The sequence below is a fragment of the Cervus canadensis genome, chromosome 7 (genome assembly GCF_019320065.1).
Source record: "Cervus canadensis isolate Bull #8, Minnesota chromosome 7, ASM1932006v1, whole genome shotgun sequence".
Classification (NCBI taxonomy): Eukaryota; Metazoa; Chordata; class Mammalia; order Artiodactyla; family Cervidae; genus Cervus; species Cervus canadensis.
Window position 1 is genome coordinate 2,615,966 of NC_057392.1, and position 6,000 is coordinate 2,621,965.

A 6,000-nucleotide genomic window follows, 5' to 3' on the forward strand; every position below is an offset into this window, starting at 1 on the left:
CCTTTTGTCAGACTCTGGTGTTTCAAAGACTACACTAACGTGAAAGGATGAAATAAGTTATACTGAATGAATGGAAAATTCTACCCTCAGATGGCAATTTTCTGTCAGAGATCTGCCCTTTACCTCCTAAATTAGATCTAGTTGCCTTCCTGGAAATAAGCATTCTTATCAGAGACTAAAGCAGTCCCAAAACAAAAGAGAAAGTTTAAATACTCTAAAGTTTAATCAAGCCATCTTCTGACTTCCCAATATTTATTACTTTGACTGAAAGCAAAGTCACATATGGAATATAGGTGAAGTAAAAGAGTGTACATTTTTTAAATCCTCAGTTTTTTCTCCTCCATGCAATCGTTTCCATAAGGAAACTCCACAGTCAAATGTTTTCTCTAAAAAAGGCTGCTCTTTGACAGTCTCCTGGCAAATAAAGTGGATTGGGGAAGTTTTTCCTGGTTTAAACGTTGCATCCTTCACAGGAGCAGTTCTATGACTTTTCTTCCCATTCTACAATGTTTCCCAACAAGGATGTAAAACTCAGAGGAGAAATTTCCAAAGCCAACTTTTGAGCCTCTACTAATAGTCACAGGCTCTCAGGATGTCACTTGAGCACGGATAAGACAAAATTCAAAATTATCCCGTCTTTATATATTTCCTAATAACTCAGTCAGTAAAGAATCTGCCTGCAATGCAGGAAACCCGGGTTTGATCCCTGGGTTGGGAAGATCCTCTAGAGAAGGAAATGACAGAGGAGCCTGGCAGGCTATAATTCATGGCTGACAAAGAGTCAGACATGATTTAGTGACTAAACCAAGACCATAACATCTCCTTTGTATAGCTGAGTGCATTGAAGCTCAAAAAAGTTAAATAACTTGCCCAAAGGCAGACAGCCAGCAAATGACCACTGTCTGTTTACCCCAAAGCTCACTATGTCATAATAGTATGTGGACAACCTGCTGATCTTCTCGGTTTCCAGTCTTGTTTTCACCTCTACAGGGACAGAATAAAATATAATTCCTCTGGATACTCCTCTTATCTCACACAAGATAAATCCTTTATTATTATTATTTTTGGCTGCACTCCGTCTTCATTGCAGCACGTGGGTGTCTCACACGTGGTGTGAAGGCGCGATGGCATTCAGGTTCAGTGGCTGTGGCACACAGGCTCTCTAGGTGTGGCACGTGGGCTTAGCTGTCCTGCAACATGTAGGATCTTAGTTCCCTGACCAGAGATCGAACCTACATCCCCTACATTGGAAGGTGTATTCTCAACCACTGGACCTCCAGGGAAGTCCCAAGATTAACCCTTTACTCCTGATTTGACTTTACATTGTGGGCATTTTTTTTTAATATTTTAAATTAAACACAACTCTTTTCCCTCTGAAAACAAATCAAGCAAAGCCATGCTTCCTTAATGAATCCCACACCCATAAAATTTTGAAACCAGGAAGTAAGCTACACAGATGTATAAAGAAACCCACTCTAGTAATAACTTTCTCCTTAAGAATTTATGGTGTTTTCATACCTATCATCTCGTTTCTTACAGCATCTTTCTATAAAACTTAATTACTATATTTCATGATTGGTCATAGTTTCCAAAGACTGCTATTTCTAAACTAGCTCATCTAAAGAACCTGCAGGAGAAGAGAAAGATTTATTTCATCATCTTAGATTTAGCACAGTTTTTTCCTAAATAAAAACAACTGAAGGGTGGAGAGTATACATTCTAGTTGAATATAATTCTAACCCATACTTATAACCCAGTGGCTTTTCACAAAGGAGTGCGTCTTTCCATTCTGACACTACTGCCAGCTCTCTCCTCTCCCTCATTTCCCTTAAAGAAAATTTGGGTAGATTCTAGAATCATGATCAAGTGAATTTCTCCATCATTTTTACAGCATGCAATACATACACATGTGCACACATGCCTATTTATTTATTTATTAGAAAAGCTACAATATTATGTCTTAATTACAATATTGTGCTCAGGTGCTCAGTCGTTCAGTCGTGTCCAACTCCTTGTGATCCTATGGACTACAGATCACCAGGTTCCTCTGTCCTTGGGATTTTTCAGGCAAGAATACTGGAATAGGTTGCCATTTCCTCCTCCAGGGGATCTTCCCGACCCAGTGATGGAACCTGCATCTCCTGAATTGCAATATTATGTCTTCCTTATTAACGCCTGGTGATTCTGCAAGCCCAGGCAAAAAGAATTTGTGTCATTTTCACTAGGATTCCACAAGATTTTAATTTCTCACAATTTTCTTTTCTTAAAAACTAGTAGTAGGGACTTCCTTAGCAGCCCAGTGGCTAGGACTTTGCACTTTCACTAGTGAGGGCCCAGGTTTGATCCCTGGTTGGGGAACTAAGAACCCACAAGCTGCACAGTGCAGCCAAAAAAAATTTAAAATCCCCCCAAAAATTAGTGAGCAAAGCAACACTTGCAATTATACAAAAAGAAATACTGCTACCATACCTTTAAACATAACTAGGCCAGTAATTAGACTCCGAGTTTGATAACGAAATTAGCCTCAGGTGGTTTCACAGGTACTCATCTAATTCAACATGTCTTTAACCAGTGCAGACTAATTTTCATGGCATTTGCTAGATATTCACTGCAGCAAGGGAATGCAATGGAAAGAGGTATCTTCAGAATCTCAAAAGTAAAAGGACACTAAGACTTATCCAAAATGCACAGTTGCAGCCCCCTGTTGTGAATCAGACTTACCTGGAATAAGAGGTCATATTATGGTGTCCAAATGTTCCCAATAACTACCTAAAAGCTTTCACCTTTGTACAGAGGATGAGTAAAAAATAGATTTTCACCACTTATTATTTAACCTTATTATCATGCAGAAGATCACACTGATGCAAATTACCCACACTGGTACCAACTCATCAAGCAATGTTTGCTCTTACTATGAAACACATATTCCACCCCTTTGCCAAAAAGCTGTCCCTGTGATTAAAAAGGATTCTTAGAAATCCACATTGAAAATGAGAACTATCACTGAGTCTCCAACCTTTACTTTTTCTCAGATGAGAAAGATATGAATTGAGAAATATCTTTATTTTCTTCCAGAGACCTATCAAATAGAGCATCAGGCAGAAGCTGCATAGAGGCCTCACATGGAGAACTTCTTTAATTTGTATTGAACACTATGATTATCACCAACGAGTTCACAGGTGATACACAACTCCTCTCTGCATGTAACAAGTGGTGCTGGGCAAAACTCTGTCGTCCTAAGACATGTATTAGTTTGTTTGAGCTGCCATAACAAAGCATTACAGATTGGGTGACTTAAACAGCAGAAATGTGTTGGCTCACAGTTATGGAGGCTAGAAATCCAAACTTAAGATGTCAGCAGGGTTGATTCCATCTGAGGGATCCAAGGGAGAATATGTCCCAGGCCTCTTTCCTTGGTTTTAGATGGCTGTATTCTCCCTACATCTCTTCATATTTTCTTACTTTTATGTATATCTCCATGTCCAAATTTCCACTTCTTAAGAGGACACCAGTCACGTTGCAGTAGGGCCCACTCTAATGAACTCATTTCAATTTGATTATCTCTATAAAGATTCTATCTCCACATACAGTCACATTCTGAAATGACAGGGACTTGGGACTTCAACATATGAATTTAGAGTGGACACAGCTTTGCCCATTGCGAGACACTGCTAGCTAAATATCATACACAATTTAGGCAAACTGTGCCATGTCTTATGCAGCAAGTTATTGATTTTGATCATCACCAAATTTTAGTAAGAATCTGGTACAGATTGTTGTTCAGTTGCTAAGTTGTGTCCAACTCTTTGGGACTCCATGGACTGTGGCCCATCAGTCTCCTCTGTTCATAGAATTCTCCAGGCAAGAATACTGGAGTGGGTAGCCACTTCCTTCTCCAGGTACAGATACAGGAGGTCCAAATAGCATAAGACCCCAAATTCTGCCCTCAAACCCTAACCAATTTAATTGAGAAACTGGATACACACACAAAATAAATTACAATACAATGTACTTGTGATGAAGAGCAAGATAAAATTTTATAAACTGAATGATACTTTCCTTTTTATTTTAATTATACATTTATCAGCACAACCAAAGGACATGTTTGAGCAGCAGCCATCACAGCTGTGACTTAATCAGAATGATTAAACACTTGGCTGCTGCGCGGGCGCAGGAAGGCCTAGAGCAGCTACTCCAGGTTCAAGGTCAGGAGGGCGGCCGTGAGAAGATACCCCTCGTCCAAGGTAAGGAGCAGCGGCTGCACTTTTCTGGAGCAGCCGTTAAGAGATACCCTACGTCCAAGGTAAGAGAAACCCAAGTAAGACGGTAGGTGTTGCGAGAGGGCATCAGAGGGCAGACACACTAAAACCATAATCACAGAAAATCAGCCAACTTGATCACAGGACCACAGTCTTGTCTAACTCAATGAAACTAACCCATGCTGTGTGGGGTCACCCAAGACGGTCAGATCATGGTAGAGAGGTCTGACAGAATGTGGTCCACTGGAGAAGGGAATGGCAAACCACTTCAGTATTCTTGCCTTGAGAACCCCATGAACAGGATGAGAAGGCAAAATGATAGGATACTGAAAGAGAAACTCCCCAGGTCAGTAGGTGCCCAATATGCTACTGGAGATCAGAGGAGAAATAACTCCAGAAAGAATGAAGGGATGGAGCCAAAGCAAAAACAATACCCAGTTGTAGATGGGACTGGTGATAGAATTAAGGTCCGATGTTGTAAAGAGCAATATTGCATAGGAACCTGGAATGTTAGGTCCATGAATCAAGGCAAATTGGAAGTGGTCAAACAGGAGATGGCAGGAGTGAATGTCGACATTCTAGGAATCAGCGAACTAAAGGGAACTGGAATGGGTGAATTTAACTCAGATGACCATTATATCTACTACTGTGGGCAGGAATCCCTTAGAAGAAATGGAATAGCCATTATAGTCAGCAAAAGAGTCCGAAATGCAGTACTTGGATACAATCTCAAAAACGACAGAATGATCTCTGTTCGTTTCCAAGGCACCATTCAATATTATGGTAATCCAAGTCTATACCCTGACCAGTAATGCTGAAGAAGCTGAAGTTGAACGGTTCTATGAAGACCTACAAGACCTTTTAGAATTAACACCCAAAAAAGATGTCCTTTTCATTATAGGGGACCAGAATGCAAAAGTAGAAAGTCAAGAAACACCTGGAGTAACAGGCAAATTTGGCCTTGGAGTACAGAATGAAGCAGGGCAAAGGCTAACAGAGTTTTGCCAAGAGAACGCACTGGTCATAGCAAACACCCTCTTCCAACAACACAAGAGAAGACTATACACATGGACATCACCAGATGGTCAATACCGAAATCAGATTGATTATATTCTTTGCAGCCAAAGATGGAGAAGCTCTATACAGTCAGCAAAAACAAGACCGGGAGCTGACTGTGGCTCAGATCATGAACTCCTTATTGCCAAATTCAGACTTAAACTGAAGAGAGTAGGGATAACCACTAGACCATTCAGGTATGACCTAAATCAAATCCTTTATGAATATACAGTGAAAGTGAGAAATAGATTTAAGGGACTAGATCTGATAGACAGAGAGCCTGATGAACTATGGACGGAGGTTCGTGACACTGTACAGGAGACAGGGATCAAGACCATCCCCATGGAAAAGAAATGCAAAAGGGCAAAATGGTTGTCTGAGGAGGCCTTACAAATAGCTGTGAAAAGAAGAGAAGCAAAAAGCAAAGGAGAAAAGGAAAGATATTCCCATTTGAATGCAGAGTTCCAAAGAATAGCAAGGAGAGATAAGAAAGCCTTCCTCAGCGATCAATGCAAAGAAATAGAGGAAAACAACAGAATGGGAAAGACTAGAGGTCTCTTCAAGAAAATTAGAGATACCAAGGGAACATTCCATGCAAAAAAGGGCTCAATAAAGGACAGAAATGGTATGGACCTAAAAGAAGCAGAAGATATTAAGAAGAGGTGGCAAGAATACACAGAAGAAC